Source organism: Armigeres subalbatus, chromosome 2, assembly GCF_024139115.2.
Source record: "Armigeres subalbatus isolate Guangzhou_Male chromosome 2, GZ_Asu_2, whole genome shotgun sequence".
NCBI lineage: Eukaryota > Metazoa > Arthropoda > Insecta > Diptera > Culicidae > Armigeres > Armigeres subalbatus.
The window spans coordinates 33,395,354-33,409,345 of NC_085140.1; the positions used below are offsets into that span (position 1 = coordinate 33,395,354).

A 13,992-nucleotide genomic window follows, 5' to 3' on the forward strand; every position below is an offset into this window, starting at 1 on the left:
TTTTTTTATTAATGCATCCAAAACGGGTATCCATCATAATGCTTTCGAAACTAGATAAACATAGAAAGATGGGGAATTTTATAACGAATATTTTGCTAAAAATAGCAACCTTCTATCTCTATCCGTTTAAAAGTTATTCACGATTTACTACAGCTTGGAAAAAGACTTTTTGAAATTTCGGATCATAATACCTGGATCATGTTTAAGTAAAAAAACGCCTACTTTTCCATACCAACCAAATGAGCAGTTTAATAACCAATATAGTATTCATATGAGTTGCATAAAATTGATTTTAATACTTATTTGAGTGTTATAATGGAAACCCAACGATGGACCAGCAGTAACATGACTGACTACAAATTGTTCAGTTAGTCTGGGTGAGTACTCAAATAGATTGATGAATATGGTTTCAAACTACCCATAGGTAGGTTCAGCTATCGTTTCATGGTTTGGTGAGCTGTGCAATGTTTCACGATAACATGGAAATTAGTTGTTTTGTGACCATCTTGATTTTTTGCAAGAACGATCATGTGAAGCAAATCCAACTAGATCATTTTGATATCGATTTGTCATATTTTACGCCATATTGAAGCTCATTTTACGCCATTGCAAAAAATAGTGTGTGCAACTAATTGCAAAACTCTAAAAATATTATTCATCATTTTTGGGCATTTAAAGCATCAGTGAAAAATATATAGACCTAAAACATGCGGTATCAAAGTTTTACCATAAAGTATAGACCCTAAGTTAAATGTAAAAAATATAAAATGGATGGGTTTCATCGAATTTCTTTCCGATATACCGGTATTTTCGATGTTACCTATAAAAAATGCACTTTTTTCATAAAACGCGTCGGGGCCACCCCTAAACGTCATTTCCCAGAGTTGTCGTAGAACAATTTTTCTTTTGTTTTACCCTAAGCTTTCATTTGAAGGTTGAGCCCCAAAAATCCCAGACTTTGTCCAATTTTGGGACACCCTACTATTGAGGCACTGTTACCTTGGAACTCCACCACCACAGACAATAGTACATAGTTTCAGGATTTCATAGTGTTGCCGTATTTTTTTTAACAAAACTCTCGCGATTGCGATGGCAGAAACTACGATGAAAGTAATCGACAAGAAAAAGTGTAATGGGACATCTCTCGGAAACTACTAACTCCTCTAGTGTCAATGGTCAAAAAAACTGCGGATCATTTCGATGACAAGCCGGATATTCTTGAGGAATCTCTATACATATGCCATAGTACGTTGTATCTGCTGAACCGGTTACATGTTAGTATTGGATACTCCATGGGATCTATCTGATAATCGCTCCCAGGGCAGATCGGCTATGGTGATACCGTCACCGATTCATCTCAATCCAATCCAGAACGGAGTTTGGATCATACCAAAGTACTCGTTTCCAGAACCATGTACTATGATACGAAACCGATATCGGTCTTTGAAGCGTACCGCAGGAGTTCCACAAGGATCGATACTGGGTCCGGTATTATGGACCCTTATGTGTGACGGGGTCAGGCTGAGACTCAAGTTCCCTGGTGTTAAGATCGTATCCGATTATGTAACCCTAGAAGTTTACGGAGAGTCAATTCCTGAGGTAGCACTGACCGCAGCACACTCGATCAGCCCTGTGGCGGATTGGATGAGTGCAAATTTCCTGGAGTTCGATCAACATAAGACGGAGATTGTTATCGTCAATAATCGCAGTGATTCTTGTATGTGAAGTTGCGATCACATAATAGCGGAGCCTAAAGCTCATCGAGGTCATGATAGACGACCAGCTGTCCTTTGGCAGCCACGCCTACTATGCATTCTAGAGGACTTCACTTGCTTTTGCGGCATTATCGAGGATGATGTTCAACAGCTTCAAGGTGTGTGCCAGTAGACGTACACACTTAAAAAATATCGTGAAAAATTATGGCTTGAAACATACACATAAATGGAGCGGCAAATATGTCGTGAAATAACGTCAGCCTTTTAATTTAGATGACATCAGATTCAAAAAAAAGTACACGTCATGACGTAAAAGCAAGCACTGCTCACTTTCACCCGTTCACTTCATGACGTGTAATAATGTAATAAATGTCCATTGTTATTAGATAATTGATCGTACATACCTTGTGCTGATGCTGTTAATTCATTGCGTTGCGTTGCGTTGCGTTGTAACGGAGTATTTCGTAGATTGCATACTGATAGCTGTCATGTATATTCTTTAACTTTCTTACTCCAATTGCTTATGGATTACTATTTGGGATTTAATAGCAACCCAATTAGAGGTCCAAAAGGATAAAGCATGAAAGCTACCATTGTTGGCCACGCCCATCTTCTCCGTTACTAGGGAAAGGGAGGAAATGATGATATGACATCTACTTAGCGAGAGGCCAGCGACTCACCGACGCCCTCATAGATGTCAAGGAGTTGGATGGTTGGTAGGGGATATAGTTTAGGAATACAGGTAAACTTCGATATAACGTACATATCGATTTCAAGTTTGTACGTTATATCGAATTGTACGTTATATCGAAGCATGAGTAATAATTCTTATTTTACACTACATAAATGTTGTACTATCATGTACTTCATGGGCGAATTTTTTTTATATATATAATGCTCAGCCAGCAGTGTGAAACAGATTTTCTTGTGGACAATTCCTACAAACTTGTTCGTTGCTAAGAAAAATGACCCGGAGAATTGTGTTCGTGATTTTATTTCTATATAAAGTACAGGAAATAAAAGGCTAAGAGGCACTGGAAACACAAGGCTTGCTTTTCGTTGCACCGTTTGTTTGATTTATTGAGTATCCACGATCTTTAGTGGATTTAAACTAGGGCACGATGAAGCACGTGACTCGCCAAATTGAATATTTTCATAAATATTTAATTATATACGCCAACATTATTCTGAAAAAAAGCTGATGTCACGGTAATATTTTTATTGATAAATTAATTTTATCAATTTTATTCGAAATTTCCAATGGAATTTCTAGAGAAGTTCATGAATAAAAGTCTGGAGATTTTTATGATTTTTTTCATCGGAAATTCCTTTGTTAATTTTTTTACAGATTCCTTTAGGAATTCTTTTCTTCAATTAAATCATCAGGTATCAGGTATCAGAACGTCGGCTCCAGGGGCACGTTCACCTCAATTTGGGAGATTTGTGCCATCGCCTTCACAGCCTTTTTCATCACACACCTGACGGAAAAGGAAGTGAACAAAAGGAAAGGAATGTGGATGGGAGAACAAAGGGAATGTTTGGAAAAGGGCCCTTGAAGAGGGCATACAACGCATTAGCGTACAAGAGCTTATAGCTCCTTACCACAACGGGTTATGAACAACAAAATACTCTGAAGGTTCAGGTTTCTGAAGTCAATTTCACTAAGTAAGTGTTTACCAAATATTTGGAAGCGCAATTGTGCATAGACTGGGCAGTTACATATTAGATGATAAGAAGTTCCATAATCGGATTCACAACTATCACAAACAGATGATTCAACGCGTTGAATATTTGCCATGTGATAGTTCAGTCGGCAGTGACCTGTCAAGGCCTTGACTAAGACACTGCAATTCTGTTTAGACAGATTAGCTAAATAGCTTGCTACTACCGGAGATGGCTCCCGGATGTACAATTTTGTTTGATGACATGAATCCAGACTAGTCCAATGCCATTTGTGCTGAGTGACAGCCCAAGAGTTGATCAAAAGCTTCACCCAACACTTGGATATTGGAATAGCTGGCTCAGGACCAATAAAGTCATGCAATGCTCCATTACGAGCTAACTCATCAGCCAATTCGTTTCCAGCTATGGAAGAATGGCCAGGTACCCATATAAGGTGTAAAGTATTAACTGAATTCAGTTCCTCAATTTGAGTTCGACATGCGATTAATAACTTCGACCTTGAGTTGGCCGAGGCGAGAGCTTTAATAGCTGCTTGGCTATCTGAACAGAAGTATATTACTTTGCCCATAATGCGTTGCTGCAGTGCAGATTGCACTCCACACATAATGGCAAATATTTCCGCCTGAAAGACAGTGCAGTGTGTACCCAGTGAGTGTGACTGTTCCAATCTCAGCTCACGCGAATAGACGCCTGCACCTGCTCTACCTTCGAGGAGGGAGCCGTCAGTGTAACAAACAATGCTGTCCGACATACTTCTCTCCAAATAGCCAGATGTCCACTCATCCCGCGAGGGGAATTGTGTTGAAAATGTCCTATAAGGAAAACTACTAACGTGTGTGAGATCACTTGGAGCAAGGAAAATTTTGTCCCAATTAACCATAAGCGGTAACAACGAAGTGTGTGTAGAACTGCGGTTTACAGGATTCTCTTCCATAAAACCGAGAACCCATAGTCGGTAAGTACAAGAAAATGCTTCTTGTTTGAGATGTATGTGTAGTGGGGCCACGTCGAAGAGAACTTCGAGAGCAGCCGTGGGAGTTGAAGAGAACGCACCAGTCATTGCCATTAGGCACATCCTTTGAAGATGGCCTAATTTAGACTGAATTGTCCTCACCACCACACAAGACATCCATAAGCCAAAATTGGTCGTACAACTGTTGTGTAAATCCATTTGATATATTTGGGTTTAAGACCCCAAGTTTTACCAAAGGTTCGTCGGCATTGGCCGAAAGCCATACACGCCTTTTTGATTCTGAACTCAATGTTAGGAGTCCAGGAAAGCTTTGAATCCAAAATTAGACCCACATACTTTACTTGATCAGTTACATTGATTTGAGAACCAAAAAATGTAATGGGCGAATACCATTACGATTACGTTTTTCCGTGAAAAGAACAATAGATGTTTTATTCGGATTGACCGAAAGGCCATATTGGCGACACCAACTTTCAACTACCTGAAGGGCATTTTGCATCAGGTCGAATAAGGTAGTAATGCACAAACCCACTATCAATGTAAGATAGTCGTCGGCAAATCCATAGGTAGGAAAACCGCCATTATTGAGTAACCTCAATAGCGTATCTGCAACGAGATTCCACAAAAGTGGAGATAATACTCCCCTTGAGGGCATCCGCAGACACTTAATTTCCTAATCGCTGCTTGACGTAATGTCGAGTAGAGATGTCGGTTTTTAAGCATCTGGTGAATCCATTTGGTAATAATATTAGGTAGCCCATGACAACGTGCGGCTTCCAATATTGCATCGAAAGACACGTTGTCGAAAGCACCTTCAATATCTAAGAAAGCACCCAAGCACGATTGCTTTTGAGCGAATGCTTTCTCGATATCGTACACAACCTTGTGTAGAAGAGTCACGGTGGACTTTCCAGATTGGTAAGCATGTTGATTAACATGGAGAGGCATGTTTACCAAACAGTCATCACGAATGTGATGATCGATAATACGTTCTAAGCATTTCAGAAGAAATGAGGTCAGACTGATGGGTCTAAAACTCTTCGCTTCTTCATACGAAGCACGTCCTCCTTTTGGGATAAACTTTACAGTGACATCCCGCCAGGATATGGGAATATACCCAGTAGCAAAACTGCATACTAGAAGCTTTTTCAAAACATGTTTGATATGTTCAAAACCTTTCTGAAGTAGAACGGGATAAATCCCATCCTCCCCTGGAGATTTGTAGGGAGCAAAACTGTTAAGTGCCCATTGAATCGATTCAGTAGTTATGATTCTACGTGCTTGAGCCCAAGACCCATAGCTACATGAAAAGACATCAGGATCATCCGAAGATGTTATATCGACACATCCAGGGAAGTGCGTATCAAATAAGTGCTCTAACGATTCTTCATCAGAAGAAGTGTAGTCGCCATTTGGCTTGCGAATTTCGCCAACTTGGAAATCCTTGGATCTCGCAAGAATTTTATTCAATCGACTGGCTTCACTCAAATTGGAAACATTTGCACAAAGGTTTTTCCAGCCGGATCGTTCAGCAGATCGTAGAGCCTTCTTGTAAGCTTTGCGAGCCAACTTGAAAGAATCCGTCCCTGCTGAATGGCGTCTGTTCCAACTCCTTCTGCACTGCTTCCTTAGCTTAGCCAAATCGGAATTCCACCAAGGGGTTCCTCTTGAGGTTTTTACAGAACGTAAAGGGCAAGCTTCTTCGAAAGCTTCCATGATGTGCAACGTTGTAGTATCAACTGCATCATCCAAGTCGGTAGGAGTTTCTATAGAAGGTAGATATCCATGAAATTTGGTAGAGAGCAACTCTGTGTAAAGATCCCAGTTTGTTGAACGGGGATTTCTAAAACGCAAGGTCTGCGAAGTAACATTCAAATGATCAAAGTAGATGTAGCGATGGTCAGATATCGATTCCTCATCTGACACATGCCAATTCGTCAATTCGTGACTGATTCTATTGGAGCAAAGGGTTATGTCTAACACTTCTGCTCTATTAGATACCATAAAGGTTGGGCGATTGCCTATGTTAAGTAAACTAAGTTCGGTACTACTTAAGTATTCCATCAAGCTGGAGCCTCTCAGATTGATATCCGAGCTACCCCAGATGATGTGATGAGCATTAGCATCACTGCCGACAATTAGCGGAAGGCCTTTTGAAGTGCAATATATGACAACTCGTTTGAAAGCATCCGTAGGGGATGGTTCATCATGTGGTAGATAAACCGAACAATAGACGTATTTCCTGACGGGGTTCCGCCAGTTGCATCAATTGTGACAGCACATACATCTCTGGTTGTTAGTTCAGAGATAAGTGTAGCAATAATAGCATTGTTAACAAGCACACATGCACGCGGCATTGATCGAGAGTTTGCCATTTCTTTACTGAAAGCAGCAAAAACCGGGTTCACTAGGTTACCTAGGTAGAAGCTACCCTTGCGAAAATAGGGTTCCTGCACCAAAGCCACTTGGGATTTGCCATTTTGCATGAGTCTACAAAGATTAATCGTTGCTGTTCTTTTATGCTGAAGATTGATTTGAGCTATCTTAACTGAAGCCATTGCAAATTAAGATAATGCACTCCACAACTTCAGCATTAATATGAACAGCAACGATGAAACCAAATTGGTATCTTATCAGGAAAGTCAAAGACGAAACACAGAGTACAATGTGTATAACGCATAAAGCGAATCCATATAGGTGACAATTTGTTGAAAACTAAGTAAAACACATATTCATAATCCCACCCTTATTTGACCTCAAGTTGAGATTGAATAAGAGTAGCCGATTATTTCGGAGAAGCAAAAAGTCAACTACGCCATAGCTCCGGTTAGCGCAGTAAGGGCTAGATACTGTGAAGGGTGCCCTGGTGCTTCACAGGCTCCGTTAGCGGTTAGGTTCTTTTAGACCCCCCTAACCATTCATTCGTAGGCACGGTAAGCATAAAGCCGCATCACACCAAGAATTTGGGGTCACCTGTATGGTGGACTTCTACCACCGGAACAGGCAATCCGTAGCGTTATTCTTAGCCAGATAACTGGCTGCCGACACCACACAGCTATCTTGGCTGTTCGGGAAGAGAAGTTGACATTGACTTTACGTCAACTCTCAATGTGGCCGAACAGCCACCGTTTGTTTGATTTATTGAGTCTCCACGATCTTTAGTGGATTTAAACTAGGGCACGATGAAGCACGTGACTCGCCAAATTGAATATTTTCATAAATATTTAATTATACACGCCAACATTATTCTGAAAAAAAAGCTGATGTCACGGTAATATTTTTATTGATAAATTAATTTTATCAATTTTATTCGAAATTTCCAATGGAATTTCTAGAGAAGTTCATGAATAAAAGTCTGGAGATTTTATGATTTTTTTTATCGGAAATTCCTTTGTTAATTTTTATACAGATTCCTTTAGGAATTCTTTTCTTCAATTAAATCATACAAAATATCTTAATTCTATCCGATATTTTGTTGGATGTATTCTTCCAGAAATTTTAATATTGCCTTGAAGGAATTTTCAACAAAATGTTTGAAGGATATTTTGATGGAATTTTCAACGAAAAAGATTTCCTAAAGGGATATGCTAAGAAATTCCAAACGGCATTTCTAAACTATTTCCCAAAGGAATTCCTGAAAAATCAAAAGAATTCTCCGAAGCATTATCTGCTGATATTACCGAAAAACAATCTAAAGTAATTTCCTGCGAAATGTTCAAAGAAATTCTGAAGAAAATTCCAGAGGAATTTCCGAAGAAGCTTCTGAAAGAGTTGCTGAAAAAACTGAGAACATGCAAAGTAACTTCCTGCAGAAAGATCTGAAATACTTGAAGGAGAAATTTCTAAACGAATTTCTGGAAGACTTTTTAGAAAATCCTTAATTTTGTAAATTTTTATTAACGTCTTTTTTTAATTTAGAAATTAAGCTCGACGCTAACAGGAATTTCTGAAAAAAATTCCTAAGGTATTTGCAAAAGAATCTCCATAGGGTGGAATTCCTGAAGGAACTGTTAAATGAATTCCTAAAAAATAAATCTAAAGCAACTTCCGAAGAAATTCCTAAGCGAATTTTCAAAACGTTAATAATTTTAAATTTCGAAGAAATTTGTAAAGGAATTCCAGAACGAATCTCCAAATGAATTTTTGAAGGAATATCCGAAAGAATTACCAAAATATTTTCCGTGGATCTTTCTAAAGGAGTTTCGGAAGGTTTTTTAAAAGGAATTCGTGAATATATTTCTAAATGAATGATCCGAAGAATTTCCCAATAAATTCCAGGAAGAAGATTTGAATTCCGAAGGAACTCATTAGGTAGATTCTAAAGTAATTCTTAAAATTCATTCTTTTCGAAGAAACATTGAGGACGAATTTAAAAATGATTTTTAGATTTATCTCCGAAGGTTAAAATAATTAATCATAATCATTATCTCCGAAGTTATTTCCGGATGATTTTTAAAAAAAATCCCAGCTAGTTAACCTGTCTTTAGAGCACTGGCCTTCCTCGCAGTACTGCACCACTTTTTCCTTCCTCTTCTTCCTTCCTTCCTTCTGTGGCTGTGCGGGCTTGGAGATCTTCCTCGCTTCTTGCTTCGTTACAACTCGACCAGTAAGAAGGGCGATCGACTATCAGCGGAAACAATGTCGGATTGGGCCGACTACGGAACCAAGGCGGTTCTTGCTGGGGTTTTCAACGTGAAGACCGTGGGGTTGTCCTCAACGCCTTCCCTTGTCCCAAGTACTTTCTCTCTACTCTTCAACTTCCAACTTTGGTAACATTGTAACTTTGTTACATCCGTTCGCTTCAAAATACTTTGGAATAGTGACCGCATCCCAGGGTCATAACCTCCTTTTTTAAGTCAGTGACCTCGTCTCATAGTATCGACCCAATTACGCCACCCCTTAATGGCTACTTAACGAAGGTACTTCTGGCCTTCTGGTGTTGGGTTGGAGGACTATGGTGAGTGGTTGGATGCGGTCATATAAGGTGGTGGAGGCTCATCATGCCCTGCTCTACTGCAGGGAAAAACCTACGAGACGAGTTTTACCTGCCATTCACAAACAATTAAGTAATTAAATTACATTTTCAAGAATTTCTCGGAAACACTCATCACTTTTATTCTAGATGGGATGATTTCTAAAAGTATTGCTCAAAGAGTTTCCGAAAGGGGGCTGGTGGTCTTGGGATTTTCTTGAAAAAACTTGAAAAATAAAGAAAGAATACGATGTAAAAGTATTGACCTAATGTCTATGGGAAATTCCGAAAGAATTGCTGGAAGAATTTTCGAAGCAATTACTGGATTCATTTCGGGATGATGTTTTGAGGAAATCCCTCCGGGAATTGCCGGAGTCCCTAAAGGAACTGCCGAAGGAATTGCTGAAGAAATTTAGGAATTTCTTAGCAAATTCTATTTAGAGTTCCTACCTAAATACCTTTAGGAATTGCTTGAAAATATATTAACATTCTTTAAAATATTCTTCCAGAAATTACTTCACGAATTAGTTTTGAAAATTTATTCAGTTTCTTTTAATCCCTTCATGAATTCAATCAGATTTTTTATAAGAATTAATTCGGATTTTTTTTTTAATTATTTTAGAATTTTCTTCAGGAATTCCTCTACAAAATTCACCAGAAATTATTTTGGGAGCTTCTCCAGGAATTTCCTCTAGGATTAATTTTAAAATAATCTGGTACGCATTTCAAGCCTGGATCTACAATACCATTACTTCACTCGACATTAGCTGACTTAGACCTGAAGACAACCCGTCATCAATTCTGACTTTGACTAATATCAACTAGACATGCCTAAAACCTCATTAACTCAATATCATCCAATACCTCGGGAGAATTCTGAGGATAGTGCAAAGTGAAAAAAACAGTAATTAATGCTTCTAGCTGATACAATTAGACTCCATACAATAATACCATCCCTACATGAATGATCATAACGATTTAGTAAATTATTTTGTAATAACTACCAAAATTAAAATTATTTTTCAAAGTGTACGTTATAACGGGAAAAAATGTACGCTATATCGAGTGACGTAATATCGAGTGTACGTTATGTCGGGGGTATGTTATATCGAAGATTACATGTATCATCATAAGCAAATGATATAATAAGTTTGAACATACGTTGGGAGTGACCATGCTAAGAAAATTATATCACTCCATTGATGGTTTTCCTGGGATGGGACAAAGCTATTAAACTTGCCCTGGCTAAATAGCCTAGGTTTAAGCGCCATTGTTCGCTCTCGATCGTCACCGTGCTAATGCTGTTAATTCATTCCCATTATCCAGCAACACGCATAATATTTATCCCAAAATAAGCAATAACTTTGATATACGATTTACAAAACCTTCGTAAAAGCACCGAAAACACCACTTGCCGTTATTACTACTTGTAAATATTTCCATTGAATTGTTCTATGAACTTCGAACATTTCCTGATAAATAAACTCACAGAAAATTCACTTATCAATGAACAGCCACAATAACACATAATTTACGCACCGTGCATTTAAGAGTCAAACAAACACTTCCTCGACGGAAATCACACGAGGGACAAAATGCTTTCAATAACACTTATTGAAGCAGTTTTGTACAAATCCAACAATTCTTGATCACGTTACTTGAAGCGATCAAACATTTGCTTCAATTCTAGCATCAATATAGGGAGCATCCATAAATTACGTAACGCTCGGATGGGGGACGGTGGTTGGCCGAAGTGTGGCAATCCATACAAAAAATAATAATGATTCGTATAAAAAGTGTAACATAGTCGGGAGGGGGGTTGAAAATAGTCAATTTCTGCGTTACGTTATCAATGGATCTTCCCATATTGCATTTATTTGTATGGTAAGCGCTCAAGAAGGAACACTAGAAATTTTTTTTCTTCGACAGCCTTGGCGAGAAGGCCGAGCGGACCGGTTTTTATCACGAAATGAACACTAATCTAATATATAAACCGAATTAGATGTACAACAATTTTGTCGTGAAATGTCGAAAGCAATTATTTCCTCCGTGATACTTTCTTTTATGCGCCACAAAAATACAACCGCTACGTACCGCTACCGTACGGCTATGGAAAACTGACTGAAACGTCAGCAGCATTCAAGGTTATATTAAAACTGAAAAATCATCATGAATCATGTAAATTTACGTCTGCTGGGTTATGAAGTTAGGTTGAATGCAGTTCAATGTGAGTTGAGAATTTGATTTCAAATATACATTGGCAGGTACATAAAATTATGACATTTTCTCGATTAAGTCACAGAATATTCACGTCAAATAAAAATTAGATCACATGTGAATTTCATATTCTTTCAGGCTACTGGCGGGTGTTGCCGTAACTATCCTTAGATACGGTGGCCTGTCCTGGACTTGATGTGTCTCAGAGCGATATCTACCTAAAGATCGTACACATATTATGTAAGCATTTTTTTCTGGGGTTTTCTAAGGTGAACGAGTCTGTACAGGGCACATTGTCTGCACATGTAAGAGAGTCGCAGCGGGTGGCAAACGCAGTCACCACCTCGAGGCATAACAGAAGATTGAGCGCATAGGTGTGAGTATGGACAGCAAAGTTTAAAATCAATTTGAAATCAAAATTTGCTGTCGTGATGTCATTTATTTGATTACTCCATTTAATCTCGTTTTGTATGGATTAACGGTTAACACAGCAGAAATGAGAACATATTTTTACACTGTGAAATCATACTGAAAACACATTCTGCTGTCAATTAAATCAACATGATTACTAAATTTGATATCATATGATTCTTTACTTGATATCGAAACGAGTAACAATTAATTGCATATTATTTGGCAAATCGGCCGTACGAAAATCATTTTTTGTTCAATATCTTGGCTGTGCATATTAGAGTGGGGCGTCATGGTCATTTTTTCAAATCAATGGTTTTTCGAAGCCATTCTGGGTCCTGAACAACTGTGCAGAATTTGGGACCGATTGGTTGCTCCCTCGCTTTCCGCATCGCGTTTGAAGTTTGTATGCCAGTGTTCGCAAAACTACCAGTCGGAGTGCTAGTTGTGGAAGATTCTGTGCGCGATTCTACCATCCTGATATCTGTAGTAAACCTAGTGCCTGCCAATTGTGCCACGTAGCCGTACATCGACCGGATCGTAGGTGGTGAACGCAGCGAATGAAGCTTACCGAAGCCATAGAGAGGCGCCAAACCATCACGGCGACCAAACAATTCATCCACAGAACATCGGGACGAGGGGCCTGTTCATCGAGGGAGCGACGTCAACTTCGACCGGATTATGGGTGGTGGCGAGTCCTAGGCTGGTGATCGACGACCCCCGTAATTATCGTCGCATCACACGTGGCGAGAGCGTGACAACGGCCGTTTTGGAGGTGAGAACCCCTGTAAGGTCCGGTGAGAGATTACCTCCCTTGCAGGACGCTCAATATCCGATGGGTTGTCACTCCGTCAACGAGATTAGGAACGTCTCCGTGTTTTCTTCACCCCACCCCGCTTCAATACCCCGATGAATGCCAGCAGAAATTGCAGCAACTGGAGTCTGCTCACTGCACTACATACGCCGTGGATGACCGCTACCCGAGTAAAAGGTGTGTTATATCTTGTCCCCATTTCCATTCCTAGAATTATTAAAATTATAATAAAATTGCTTTATTATTAGTTCATTCCACTATTTATTATTTATTATTTTCTTAGACCATATTATCCCTATTCCACCATCTTTGAATTTAATTGAGTTAGTGTTTGATCGGTGCATAAACGTGGGAAGCTCGTTCCGTCATTCAATAACTCCCGGATTGACCCTGAGCTTGGATTAAATTAAATATTAACTTTCACCTTCGATAACCATAGGTCGTCCAGTAGTGCTGGCAGAAACATTGATTTCATGCATATGGCTTGGACAATCAATTTTCGAAACGTAATAACATTTTTTGTAGACCTTCCAGCTACGTACCTTCTTCGGCAAAGTCTTTCGGCATCTTCCAGACTATATGCTAACGTATTGAGTCACGTGATTGATGATAAATTGAAGCCGCTGATAGCAAAAATGTAAAAAAGTACGTTTTCCCATACTAATCTCCATGTAAATTTAAAACGCGATGCGGCATGCGAGGTCGCAACCAATCGAGCCCATATTTTGCACAGTTGATTGGGGTCCCAAAACGATTCAGAAAAACCTTGATCTCACTTGATCGGACGAAGTTTGCGTTTTTCCATACAACTGCGCCCACCACGTGTCTTGGAGGGACTCGAACCCTCAGGAGGTTGAGGGTTCGAGTTTCCTACTAGACACGTGGATTCTTTTTCGCAAATTTCATATCAATTTATCCATTTCGGAACATGTGCTGTTCATATGCACAGCCAAGATATTTAACAAAAAAATCGAAATGAGTATTCAATCAGATTAGAACCAACAACAGCATATTTTGTTTGCAGATTGCTTTTAATTTTTGTAAATAGCACACTTTAGATAACGGGTCGTACACTAATTACGTAAGCACTTATGGGGTGAGGGAGGGTCTGCCATTTTCTTACGCTTCATATAAATAAAAATGATATAGTAATAGTAGCTCGAATAAATCCATCCAATCAAGATTCAAAATTATATCGTCATCAACA

At 39.1% G+C, this 13,992-nt stretch overlaps 1 protein-coding gene across 2 annotated transcripts in view; it reads right to left on the minus strand.

Annotated features, from left to right (window-relative positions):
* LOC134218433 (uncharacterized) overlaps positions 1-13,992 on the minus strand; it is a 914,466-nt gene that overhangs the window by 725,831 nt on the left and 174,643 nt on the right. The window lies entirely within an intron of this gene.